This window comes from Canis lupus, chromosome 20 (genome assembly GCF_003254725.2).
Source record: "Canis lupus dingo isolate Sandy chromosome 20, ASM325472v2, whole genome shotgun sequence".
Lineage (NCBI taxonomy): Eukaryota > Metazoa > Chordata > Mammalia > Carnivora > Canidae > Canis > Canis lupus.
The window spans coordinates 4,346,057-4,360,194 of record NC_064262.1 but is presented as its reverse complement, the minus strand read 5'-3'; the positions used below and the strand labels follow the sequence as shown (position 1 = coordinate 4,360,194).

At 45.8% G+C, this 14,138-nt stretch overlaps 1 non-coding gene across 1 annotated transcript; it reads left to right on the top strand.

Moving 5' to 3' along the window:
- Positions 1 to 11,806: 11,806 nt before the first annotated feature.
- On the top strand, positions 11,807 to 11,910 carry LOC112662996 (U6 spliceosomal RNA). The gene has a single exon (XR_003138988.1). It is a non-coding gene; the product is annotated as a U6 spliceosomal RNA (small nuclear RNA).
- Positions 11,911 to 14,138: the final 2,228 nt, after the last annotated feature.

Sequence of the window (14,138 nt, the reverse complement as noted above, 5' to 3'; positions counted from 1 at the left end):
AAGCATGAAAATATTAGACATGAATATAAGACTTCAACGTGAGCAAAGATCAAAAATACTTGAAAAATAAACCAGATGTATATGAACGAGGCTGAGCTACCCAATTCTTGGCTTTCATGGATTTTTTTTCTCCTGGATTGGCCTGGCAAGAGTAATAGAAACCATATCCCTCAGGCCAGTGAATACAGGAAAAGAGCCCTTGAGGACCAGAGAGTGTGGGAGGGAATTCCAGAGGACAGAACCAGAAACGGCTCCTAATTCTGTGTGGGTCTCTGCAGGTGTCCCAGCCTAATCCCTGAGCACATATGGCACACATACGAAACAATGGAGCTACGTGGTCTAATACACAATCTCAACCAGACACAAAGGCTGACTGACCCAAACCAGGTCGATTGCTTTCTACAGCAAAGTAACATCTCACGAGGCATATACCAAGACTGAGAACACAACATAATACTCACAATGTCTAAATTTAATTCAAAATGACTCAATATACAAAGTATCAGGAAAATGTGACCAATTCTAAGGGATGAACACAATCAATGGATGCCAAACTTATATTGTACAGATGTTGAAAATATATTGCTGGGTAGTCATTCGGTTTGTGGTCATTTGTTATGGCAACCCTAGAAATCTACTAGGGTTTTCTTCTGATGTGTAATAAAGTATGACTCACTGAAGAAAGCTTTACCACATTCATTGCATTTATAAGGATTATCATCGCTGCAGAATTTTGGTGGCTAAGGAGTTTTAACTCCTGGCATTATAGCTTCTCACTTACAGTAAAATCAGAGGAATTCTTTACAGTATGACTTGTCTGCTCTCTTCCCTAGTGAAAACCCTCCTACATTTATTACACTTATGGGAATCTCTCCACTATTAATCCCTACAGATCTTATGAGGTTTGTTATGACTGAAGTTTTTCCCATACTGATTACATTTTAAAAGTTTTACTCCTGCCTGGGTTGTGCTCTTACAGAATAATTTCACACATTTGTTATGTACATAAGAATTCATGCTAGCAGCTTCTCTCATCTTTGTCTACACTACAATTGAAATGCCCTCAAGTGATTATGGGATATTTTTCTTCGAGGAATAAGCTCTGAGCTCCAGTGAAATTGGTTTTTCACTTTTACCACATTCATGTTCCTCCTCCAGAGTCAATGCTTTATTGAAAATGAATTCATCTGGCTTGAAATCTCCTTTTCCATAAAGTGTATAAATAACTATTCTTTGTGAATATTCTTACAATCTACTTAGGCATATCTTTGGTCAGAAGTGTCCTGTTGTGTGTCTGATATCCTGGTTTCAGGTCTACTCTTCTCAAGTGCGAATAGTCCCTCTCCTGTCTGAAAAAGTACCTGTCATAAACCAATTGGTAGAAAAATGGACAATTTGGGGAAGAGAACATTTGAATTATTTCAGATATACTCCTATATAATGCAGAAAATCCATAAAGCACACACAAGAAATAAGTAGAGGAGAATTAAAGTACACAGACAGGTGAGTTACCAGAAACTAAAGAGCTTAGAGAGGTGTCAGAGAGAATGACAGAAAAAGGACTTCCAATATTCTGCTTCATAAAAGCAATGAGCACACTGGCAAAACTAGTCAAAATCAACCCTTTCAGACTCTTGAAATTAACCAAAGGCTTGTAATAAGAGAATTCAAGAAAGTGGCTGAATATAGGTAAGCACAGCGTGCTCTGTGGCATTGAAATTGCTCTATCTGTACCTTCTTCTCCTTGTCTGTGGGTATCTTTGAAAATCAAGAGCCAGCAGTCAGAGTGAAAATCTACAGCCTAGCTGCCAATGAAGGAGAAAGAACTGGGTTGGAATGCTCCAAGAGAACTGTCACTATTTCACCTGTCTGGAAGCTCCAGAGATAACCTCAAAGCCCTTCTCTTCATTTTTCGTTACTCAGAATTAACCACTGCGAAAAGCCAAGTCAACAGGCCATCTGTCAAAAATAATCAGCAGTTGAGCTCCTTGAGGTGGTGTTAAGAGGTGGGATTTTAAAAAATCAAGCTAACCAAAACCTTTTAGAAAGTAAAATCTGGAGAACAAGCTGTCAATGGGAGGTGGGGGTGGGGGTGGGGCTCTGAATTTCGGGGGAATCTAAAAACCACAAGCACACATAGGGTATTGTGCAGACTCAGGGCTTCAGGTGTGCTGGGAAAGACATGACAAAGCATGATGCTTCGCACAAGTAGGAAGCCAAGGCTAAGACAGTGTTATAAAGTGCCCTGCGGTGTCAAAGTCATGCCCCTTAGTCCCAAGATGAGCAATGTTAACTCCCAGGGCAGGTCTCCTTTTATCTCATTTTCCTTAGTCAGAGAAACATTACCTGTGGTTGTGGTCTCTATTTCATCCACTCCCATTCTCCCATCAACTCACCCAACTGTCTTCTGTCTGTACCACCAAGAGCATCAGTAGTCGCCATGGTACCAAATCTAATCATCCCCTCTTGGTCTCTCTGTTCACTGTCTCACTGGGTTTTCAGCACAAGGTGGCATCACCTTTCTTGAAATCATCTCTTCTTTGAAATCCATGTCATTACATTTACCCAGTCTGCCATCTGCCTGACTGAATGCCCTTTCCTCTGTCTCCTTCATGTGCTTCTCTTCTCTCTCTCTAAACGTCAGCATGCCCAGGACTCAGGGTGAGGTCACTATGTTTCTGTCTGCACCCTCAGTGTCACGGTATTAAATATTATCCAACTCCCATGACTTCTGGCCTCCTTCCTACCTGGAGTGCTCTCCCCAAGGATATCCTTTTTTTTTGTTTTCCCCAAGGATATCTAATAGTATCTTACACCGGACAATGCAAACACAGAAGACCCCCCACCCCCATGTCCTGCCCTGGGGAAAAATCTGTCCCTTTTTTTCCTGCTCCAAGTCTCTAACTCTCTGTCCAGGATCCAGCGACATGAACCCTCTGTGTTGCTGTCATGAGCATGCTATGAAGGGCCACACACCCCCAATGTCAGCTTTATGCAATCATGAAGCAAGGTGAACATAATTATAAAGCTGGTTCAGGGGGCACCTGGGTGGCTCAGTGTTGAGCGTCTGCCTTTGGCTCAGGGCGTGATCCGGGGTCCTGGGATCGAGTCCCACATTGGGCTCCCAGCAGGGAGCCTGCTTCTCCCTCTGCCTGTGTGTCTGCTTCTCTCTGTGTGTCTCTCATGAATAAATAAAATAAAATAAATAAAGTAGGTTCAGGTTTCTAAACTGAGTGACATTTCACCACGTGATTAACTTGGCTTCTGACACGGCACATGAAGCAGAACACAAGACAAGTCACACAGTGAACAAGATAACATGGAGGGCAGGAAGTGAACAGACCAAACACCAAGTCCGTGGACGCGCAGTTGAGATAAGGCCTCGGTCCGGTCCAGGTCAGCTCTCAGCACTCGCTGCTGCTTCTGTTCAGTGAAGAATCTCTGTTCTTTGTGGAGATGAGTTGGGCAGAGAGCCTTCGGCAGCAGCTGCCTTTCTGGAGGGGTCAGTGTCTGAGGAGAGGATTTAAAGGGATTTCAGTGGTCTTGGGCCCCTGCAGACCTCCTCTGCCCCTGCTCGCCGTCAGTTCCCGGGTTGTCGCCAGCTGATGCTGGTCTCTGCCATATCTGGTAGCTGCCATCCACTTAGCTGCTCGTGTCATTGCTTGACACAGGCCCCTACGTGACATGAGTCGCTCCATCTTGCTCTCTACACTTGCCCAAGCCAAGAGCTCAGGAATCATCTTTAGATTCTTTTCTCCCATATCCATCACACCTATTCCATCAACAAACCCTGCCTTCCCTAGAGCCAAAATAATAGCCCAAATCCCACCACTTTTATTCTATCACCTAGTCACTATAGAATACCTATTATATATTCTATTGCTACCCATCTCCATGGCAGCAGGATTTGCTGGGTGCTCACAAACCCTCTTCATACAAGACTCATTTCCAGGGATGCCTGGGTGGCTCAGTGGTTGAGCATCATCAAGATTTTATTCAGGATCACACCCTGAGCCAAAGGCAGACACTCACTCTCTGAGCCACCCAGCTGTCACTAAATAAAAATAAAAATAAAAATAAAAATAAAAATAAAAATAAAATCTTAAAAAAAAAAGACTCATTTCCCAGTCTCTCTGCAGTTACTTCAGACCCTGACTGGGTTCGTGCTGCTAGAATGTGGAAACAAATAGCATATGCTGCCTCCAGCCTAAAATGCCCCCTCAATCTTCCTCTCATAGCTAGAAACAGGGTCAAGGAGTTGGCAGTCACAAGCCATTCCAGCCCAGACTCCAAGACACCTTCTGGGGTTGTTGCTCAGAGTTTCCTTCCAACCACATTATACTATGCAGTGTGAGAAATAAACTTTTCAATGTTAAGCAACTGAGATTTGGGAGCTTTTTCTGGCACCATAGCCAGCATGCCCTCTAATGGACGCATAAAAAGCACACGTAGAGATCAACCCACTTGGACCAGTAGATACCTCTGGTCCAAGTGCTTGAACTGGGTGCATCAGCCTAATTTACAATGTTTTCATTTTCACAAGGGTAATGAGTGTATAGATTTTAGGTGTGGGTAGCACATTTACAAGACAATCCCTGCATTCCCCTCCTCCTGCTCCTGGAAAACCCTATCTATTCCCAAACTGTCCTTCCCTTGCTCACCTCCATGGTTCCCTGGGCTCCATGGCCTTGGCTCAGGGCTAGGGCAGGAAAGGAACCATGAGACATAGTCAGTGAGTGAATCAGTCAACAGACACTGGCACCAATCCCCTGGGCCCTGGGGCTGCTGCAAACTGGGCACCAGGAGATAAATGAGTCATGTTCCTTGGTCCTGGGCAGCTCCCATAGTCTGGCAATTTCTCCTCAGAGTGACCACTCCGTGCAAAGAACTGTGCTGCATTAACAAGCTCACATGCTGCAAGTGGGACTTGTCTAGAATACAAGGGGGGGCTCACTCTCTGGGTCCGTCTCTTTCTCATGGTCCAAAGCTAGGAGAGCAGCAGAACAGAAAAGATAAGTGTGTCAGGGCTAGGATAGTGGTGTGTCCTCAGATCAAGGGGAAGGGCCACAGTGGTAGAAGACATCAAATCAGGAACACATAAAGAAAACTCGCCTAAGGCGGGTCTTCATGGCTGAGCAGGAGCTCAACGAGACAGCACGAGTGAGGCAAGGATCATGCAAGGCAGCGGGACCCACATGTGCAAGGCAGCGAGGGGTGAAATGATCCTTTACTTTCAAGGCACTGATGGCCTCAGTTTGGTAGAAACACAGGGTGTGTACATGGGGGAGGCTCTCTGGGTAGTCCGTCCCATATGAATTTGGACTTCACCTACAGGGCTGCCACAACCATTGTATAGATGGTGTCCTTGGGTACCTGGCCACAAGGGCTAATGGGGCTGAATTCCAATCACGCTCAACCCACCATGCACCCTGGCACAGGTTTGCATCTACCAGGAGAAAGGGATGCCTTTTTCTCATCTTCCCAAATGTGCTGTGTAGTCTACCAGCAGCCTTGCTTATCCTGCCCCCAACACCACAGCTCTCAAAGTCTGGGAAAAGGCTTATAGGATCTTACTGAATTTTCACAACTCTAGGGAATAGGGATTATGAGCATAATTCTGTAGATGAAGAAATAAGGCTGAGAGGTGGAGAAAGACAAAACTCTCCAAGAGGCACTGCTCAAGTTCCAGGGATCCCACTCAGGTCAAAAGATCTTGGGACAAGCCAGTGAGACTCCTGGCCATGTGCCCTGTGCAAAACACAGGCTTGATAAATACAACTCAGATGTATTGTATAATACATTATACAACATGACCAGAAATACAAATTTGAACAAGGCAAGGCAAAATCATAGCTCTTGTAATTATTCTAATATTTCCCTAGACTCTATTTGGCTGTCTTTGGGAGAAAAACTCATCTATAAAAGGATGGCATGTCCCCTCATGACCTGGCAGCAGAGACCAGGTCATGACTGCTTTTTGACAACAGATTTAAATCCATTTTGTGGACCCTCCTATGATTGGGGGCCGGGCAGCCTCCAATTTCACACATTTGAAATGTTAGAAATTTTGCTGAGAAACCAGTGCAAGTAACACGATCTGATTTTTACCTAATACTACTTGGGAAAATAAATGGGACTTCGGGGGGAAAAAAATCTTCCTGATTGAATTCTGTTTCCTGGCTTATGAAAAGCAGAGCCTGACGATGAGAAGGGGATGCCCCCCCCAACTCTGGCCAAAGTCCTTGAAGCATCCAGGCAACAAAGGTTGTAGGAAGAAGCTGTGAGTGAATTCAAATCCTGAACTAGCTTCCCGAGTACAGCTATGTGGCTTGCTGTCTGAGGATGGATGATGGTTCTGCAACACTGGGTAGATATTACTCCCATTCCTGTTTACATCTGGAACGTTAATTAGATACATAAAAGTCATCAATACTAGTACCAAAAATACATAAGCTGTTTATGAAACAAGTTGTTAAGGGGCTTTTTTGTTAAGGGTCTTTTTTCCCCCCAGTAACCAAGCCAGTTTACAGGTAGCCACTGCTCCGTGACTTCTAGAGAAAGCTTTGAGTACAGTTTCGGCGCCATCTCGTGTCTAGTATTGAGATCAGCACATCCAAACAAGGAAAAAATACATAAGAGCAGGGAGGTATTAAGGAGTTGATCTATTCTGGCAGGGGTGAGCAGCCAGGCGTTCCTGAAAATTTAGGGAGAGGAGGGAGGTGCAACTGGAGAAGTAGGCTGGGGCCAGCTCCTGAAGGAAGCTCACAGGCACTGAAGGGGTGTGAGCACCTCAGTGCTGTCATCAAATGTGTGTTTCTGAACAATTCAGCTGTAGGCACATAGGCATGGGCTTCAAGGAGGCATCAGGCGCTTATGCGGGTCAGCATGTGCAAGACTATGCTTACCGTCTCAATTCTTGGGCCAGATCATAGGAATAGCTGCTTTCTACCAGAATATAAATAGGGATTATTGGCTGATCTGCTCACATCTCTACCCACACTGCCTACAACTGTGCCTGGGACATAACAGAGCTATGCATGAGTGTATTTAATCATCCCAAAGTAATAATGGCTTCTAATGTCAATACACAAAAGTGTTTTTTTTTTCAATATAGAACAGCTCAGAAGCTACTTTTATAAAGCACCCTTTCCTTTAAAAGATCCTTTTAAAGATAATATGATAATACTGTCCACATGCAGATTCCCCTACCCCACCCCTCGTCAAGGTGTCTCTTTAGAGGATAAGGGATGTGCTCTGACTTTTCATCAGCCTGTTGGGCAGGCATCATCAGCTTCCCAATCTTGCAAAAGAAAACAAGGAGGCTTGGAGAGGTGGCTCTGCCAAGGGCCAAGGCCCCCTTCCCGTCCGTGACTCTCTGGGACCAGCAAGGCTCCACTGTGCCAGCGGTCACACAGTCACACAAGCCCCCTCTGGACCACCAGGTTACAGCATCTCCTGCACCCAGGGAAGTGTCCTCAGCCCAGCCTGAGGGGCCGTTATACCTCCAGAAAAACAGCCTTTCAAGGGACAGTCCCCAGGACAAACCCCAACCAGAGAGGCAACAGTCAATCCCACAAGAAACTATGACAAGTCTCTATCACTCCCCGAGGGGAAGGCCTTAAGAAAGGCTGCACGCCCCAGCATCTGCTGCCCCCGGCATTGCCCTCATTTTACAAATGGGGAAACCGAGGCCACCAAAGGCAGAGAGTCTCTGTGAGAGTTGCTTCGTGGGCTGAGGAAACCGGAGGTGGCTTTCCCCTGGGCCTAGAGCGGCGGGGTGCAGAGGAGCTGTGCCTGCCACAGTCTCCGGGGGCTGCCTCCGGGCCGCGCTCCCACCGCTTCCGCGAGGCCCACCCACTGGGCCTGGCCCCTGGCCCCCTGCTCGGCTCCACGGCCCCTGCTTGGCCAGACCCTTGGCCCCCTGGCCCACGGGCTTGGCCCCTTGCAGCCAGGAGGACACCGTATCTTCTCACCGTCGCCCTCTCTCGCCCCAAGGCCACGTGCCGGGCCGGGCCAGGCCCTATGTGACCCACTTTGGGTTGTGTGGCTCACAGCTGGGCTTTACTGGGCGCCCCTCGTCCCCTTCTTCAGTCACATACGAAGCCCCCCAAACACCTGCCAACTCCTCTCATACCAGGCTGCTCGGAGGGAGTTGGTCCCACCCGACCCCGCAGGGTTTCCATCCTCTCAGAGGCCAGGCGGACTGAGGGACAGTTCTGGGTTCTGACATTTGGTGGACTTGGCATCTTGTCCAGGACCCCCACATCACATGTGGATGACCTTGGGGGCATGTCTCCCCTCTGAGGCTCAGTCTATCTGCAAAATGAAGCTGCTGATAATTCCACTTTCCTGGGGCTCCTGGGAGGACCAGGGAGCCCTTGAGCACGTGTTGAGCACCGTCTGTGTGCTGAGCGAGTGTAGACGCAGAGGAGACCCTGGCCTAGCATCCTCCAGGAGCACACAAGCCTAACCAGGGCATTTTTCAGAAGACCAGGTCCTGTGCTCTGCTGTAGCTGTGTGGCTCTGAGCACGTCACTTAGGTGCCCCAAACCCGAGTTTCTGCTCTCTCAGGCAGGCATAGCTCCTTAGCATGCAAGAGCCATCGGTGCTTGCCCTGCCCTCCAGCCCAGGATGTCTCAGGATGAGGCTGCAAAGGCGTCCGTCCCCTTACCCGTCTTTCAGAAGGTTGACTTGGGGTAAGGATAGCCTCTCACAACAGCCCTCTGTGCAACTAATATTCATTCTAGAAACATTTAATAGCTTTGAACTCTGCAGAGACAGAGCAACAGTTGGGTACTTGAGTTGCGGGCTGCCGAGACAGAATTTACTAATTTAAATTAAAACAATTGTTACAAGGACGCTGGGAAAGTAGTGGAATAAAGGAAGCCTGAAGACAAGGGTCAGGAGCACCTGGGTGGCTCAGCGGTTGAGCATCTGCCCTCAGCTCAGGTCGTGATCCCAGGGTCTTGGGATCGAGTCCTGCATCAGGTTCCCCATAGGGAGCCTGCTTTTCCTTCTGCTTCTGTCTCTGTATTTCATGAGTAAATAAATAAAATCTTTTAAAAAAAAGAAAGAAAAAGATGGGTCAGTAAAGCAGGAGCTGGGCTGTCTCAGGTGGTTTTGTATCTGAAACTTCTGAACTGTCACTCCTGGATGCTACTGCTCTATGAAGGTATTCCAACCCTTTCTACTATCTGACTGGGCTGTCACTGCTAGACTCTATGTGTCTGGAGAAACAATCTCATTAGTGGTGCCTAGGTGTCTGGACATTCTTCACATTGACCTGAGCAGGTTTCAAAGGATGAATAAAAAGTAGCTAAAGGGAAAGGGAAGGGGACCTTCCAGGCAGGAGCTGCATGTACGGGGCTTGTCCAGCATAGGGCAGGAATCTTGGGGCCAACTCAGAATTCTGCTTGCCACACTGTGCCAGGTGCTTTCCTGGTCATCTTATTCAATGCTCACCAAAACTCTACAAAAATAGGTATTATTAATTTTTTGGAAAATGATTTTATTTTCTTATAAAAATGCTAAATACGTTTTACAAAGAATTCAACTATAGGCAGAATGGTGCAAAAATGAAGGGGGTAGGATATCACACATATTTCAGCACTCCAGATATTCAGGATTAATGCTAGGCAATATCATTCCAGATATCTTTGTAGGCATATATATTGCAGGGGGCAAGAAGGAGAGAGAAAGAAGGAGGAAGTTTGGGTGGAAGGAAGGTGGGGAGGGAAGAAGGAAGGAAGGAAAAGAAACTTTAGAGTCGATCACACTCTTCAAGCAAATTTTTCTTTATTTCCACTTGTGATGTTTATTGTAATAATTATACAAATATAAGGTCAGGTCCTGAATTTTCATTTAATACTGTATCATGAAAACCTTCCAAGTCTTTAAATAAGGTTTGGAAGCAGCGTTATAATGGCTGTATAATATTCTATCAAATTCATGAATTATAAATCATAATGTATTTTATTACTTACCTATAGTTGGACATTTTGATTATTGCTAATTTTCACTACTATAAATAACACTGCAATAAAAGACAGTGTTTAGGCATCTGTATAGACATCTTTGTATAGACATCTGTGAACCCATCTCTGATTATTTCTTTAGAAGTAGCACTATTGACTTAAGGACTGTGAATATTTCTGAGATAATTCTCAGTTTGCTTTCCTAAAATAAATATCAATTTATAACCTCACAAAGGATGCATGAGTACTTGTTTTAATGAGCAGTGAGAATTAACATTTAAAGTATACTTTGCCGGGGCGCCTAGGTGGCTCAGTCCGTTAAGTGTCTGCTTTTGGGTGAGGTCATGATCCCGGAGTCCTGGGATTGAGCCTTGTGTCAGACTCCCTGCTCAGTCAGTGGGAAGTCTGCTTCTCCCTCTTCTCCTCACCCAGCTTGTGCTTTCCCTTGCTCTCTCTCTCAAATAAACAAGTAAAATATTTTTTTAAAAAGTATATTTTGTCAATTGTATAGATAATAAATAGTATTTTATTGTGGCTCTAATGCATATTTCTCTAGTAATGAATTTGGTAATTTTTATTATATTTGTTGTAATTACTGTTTTTTCTATCCATAATTGTCTATTCATGTTCTTTATTAGAATAAAAGTGACTTTTTAGAGATTTTTATTATGTATTAAGGATAGCTACCTCTTGTCAAAATTATTTTTACCCAACTATTTACTTTTATATTGTTTGTGTTCTGTTTTATGATGTATTGATGTTTTAACCTTATCACATCATTTTTTCCTTTGTCATCTCTTTCATTGCCTTTTCCTTAGAAAGTTCCCTTTTACCTTTGTACCAGTTAACAAGACACATTCGTTTTTTGTAGTATTTTAGAGTTTCATCATTTACACTGAAATCTTTAATAAACGCATCAGTATGGTATAAGTTGAATGCTTTTATTATTAGATACATTTCCAAAAGTCTTTGCTAAGTAAACCGTCCATCTCTTTGGCATTTGTTTATGATGCTTCTTCACAATACACCTATTTCTTATTCTGTGTGCTAAATTTTAAAAATAAAATATGGAGCTGATTTATCCTCAAATTTAACAAAAGAAAAAGAATTTAACTGAAATCAAAGCAGTTGCTAACTTGACCCACTGCTCCATTGTTTTGTTACTGTATCAGATATTGTTTCCTACAAGACCCCCTAAGATTATGAAGAACATTAAGAAGTTGGGGGGGGGTTGTATATTTGTTTAATTTACATGTTTCACTCTCACTTCTATTTTTCCCTACTGTGAAGGGTGAGAAAAGTTAAGTCCCTCGCACTCTCTTCCCTGCACACGCCCAACACTCTGTGGCTGGGTTATTGTTTTTATAATGCCCAGGTCTGTGATAATCACATTTGCTCTCTCACCTCCCTTCCCTTAGATGTTCAGACCTAGTTCTGGGTTCATTTGGAAGCATTACTTTGCATTTTCCCTCTCTGAGTTCCCGGACTAAATCTATCTCTTGGTTGGCAGAGGTCCACTTACAAATGTGAAATCAGGCTTGTTCAAAGACACCTTGCCCATGGCAAATCAGTGCAGGAGTTAAGATTCTCATATACTCGCCTGACTCCAGAGACCATGCTCAGGAGAGCAATGGGAGCCAGGAGCTTTCAGTCTTGGGAGGAAGGAGTGAGGCACTTTCCTTTCTGGAACCTTCTAGAGGTCAGATTTGGGGCTGGGCAGGCTTTCCAGGGTACCTAGAGGGCTGACAAGGGAATTAATGACACAGGCTGCTGGTCCTCTTGGCATAGATTTAACTGGAGTCTGACAACTATGAACAGAAAGAACAATGAGTGTGCTTGATTTGGGGGTGCATATAGTAAAATTGGAATGATACAGAAATTAGCATGGCCCCTGTGCAAGGGCGAGACACAAATTTGTGAAGCAAAGATAGTAGAACAACAAGGAAGCCCAAAGCATCGGTTTTCCTTCTATTAGAAACAAAAAAAACCTCCCTAACCAGGAGCCTAAACAACAAGAAGTCTATTTTCCTTTCACTTGGGGGAAAAATGAAAGCCCAGAGGTGCAGTCTGGGCTGCAATGGCAGTTCACCCACGCTGGCAAGTCCTTGTTTTCCATGCTGGCAAGTTCTTGTTTTCCATTCTGCCGTTCTTCAGGATGGCAGCCAGAGGTCCACAAAGAAGGGCAAATTCAAGGGACTAAGAATCTGGGACTTCCACCTACATCTCAGTGGTCACAACAGAGTCCTGGCCACTCCTAGCAGATCCAGGTGCTGGGATATATCCTTTTTTTTTTTTTTTTTTTTAAGATTTTATTTATCCATCCATGAGAGACACAGAGAGGGGCAGAGACACAGGCAGAGGGAGAAGCAGGCTCCCTGTGGGGAGCCCGACGTGGACCAGGACCCCGGGATCACACCCTGAGCCAAAGGCAGATGCCCAACCCCTGAGCCACCCAGGTGCCCCAAGCAAGGGATGTGTCATTTTTAAAGTCTGTCCAAAGACAGGAGCTTTGTCTTGTGATAACAGATGTTTCACTTTATAACCTATGGTAAGCCGCACTTACTCATTTGCAGATGTTTGTTGGAAGTGCCACGTGTGGGTTGGGCACAGCGCTCACTGTTGTGTGCACTGTGGTGAAGTGACAAAGGTCTGCTCACATGTGTCACTTGGGGTGCTCATTATGTGCAAAAGACATACTACGTATTATTCCTTTTATTTCTTGTAACAGCACTGGAATGTTAAGTACTAATTCCCAACAGCACTGGAATGTTCAGCACTATTATTCCCATCTATGCACAAGTAAACCGAGGCTTTGGGAGGCTAGTGATCTATTTGATGGTCGATAATTATATAAAAGAGCCAGAATCCAAACCCGTGTTGATCTCCTCCAAAGCTTTGGCTCTTAATATTATTTTTCTACACCAGTGATTTCCATGCCTGGCTGCATCCAATGCCTGGGACCTATCCCTCAGATTTGGATTTAATTGGTTGGAGGTGAAGCCTGGGTATCAGTCAACTTGTATTATCTTATTTAATCCTCACAACAATGGGAGATGGAAGTATTTTTTTCTCTCTATTTAAAATTAGGTAAACTAAGATCCAGAGAGGTAGACTCGCTTGCCCAAAGTCACACAGCAAGTCCACAGTGGAGCTGGGATGTGTGTCTACAACTCTTTACCTTCTCCAAAGAGCTGTCCTTGGTTCCAGAAAAAGGTGACTTCCACAAAGTTGTGGGGTACACTGGTCAACCCCTCTGCTCCAGCCAGCCCAGAAGCTTCCCTGGGAATGCGTGTGCCCGAGGGGCAGGGCACCACACGGAAGCTGGGTGATAAACGGGTCAGGTTATGCCAGGATGTGCGGCGGAAGCCCAGCCTGCCGAAGGCAGAGGTGTGGCTGGGCCAGGGTGGGAGCCGGACATGGGGATGCACTTTTTCCCCAGCACAACAAGCTGTGGGCTTCCTCCTCTCTAGCTGAGCCCTGCCTGATATGTCAGGCCCAGAATGGGTCACTGGCCAGGGACTGGAGGGCTGGCAGGCGGGCAGGGGCCCAGGGCCAGTCCCCAGAGGAAGTCACATGGTGGGGGTCACAGGCCTGACCCAGGAATGGTGAAGGGAGGGAGATATTTCAGGCCTGAGAGGAAGGGCCCGGCCCACGAGATGAATCACCCGGGACAGATTATCCTGAGGAAGACCTTGGGGGTGGAATTGTGATAAGCAGCGTCCTCCCAAGGTGACCAGGAGCCCGCGGTCAGCTGGCCGGTGATCAACGAGGCCACATGAGACTGTAGTACTCAGATGTATCTAAGAAGACCCACTGGCTCCAAACGCATTGCCAGAGTGACTTCTCAGAGACCTTCTACCATGAGGATGAGCATCTCCACTTTCAGGATGAGAAAACAGAGCTTTGGAGCTAAGTCACTCACCCAAGGTCACATGGCTGAGATGGGATTTGAAATGGGAGCCTGCCTTTCTCTTGCTGCCAGCTGGCTTCCTCAAAGCAGGAAGCCAAGACAGGGACTGTGCTCCCTCCCCGCTTGCTCCTGTGAGGACCTGGGAGTCGCACAGACAAAACGACCCACCTCTACTCAGGTCTCAGGCAAACCAGGCCTCAGGTCTCATTCTTGCTTCTGGATGACTTGTCCAAACTCCTCAAGGTATGAGTGGG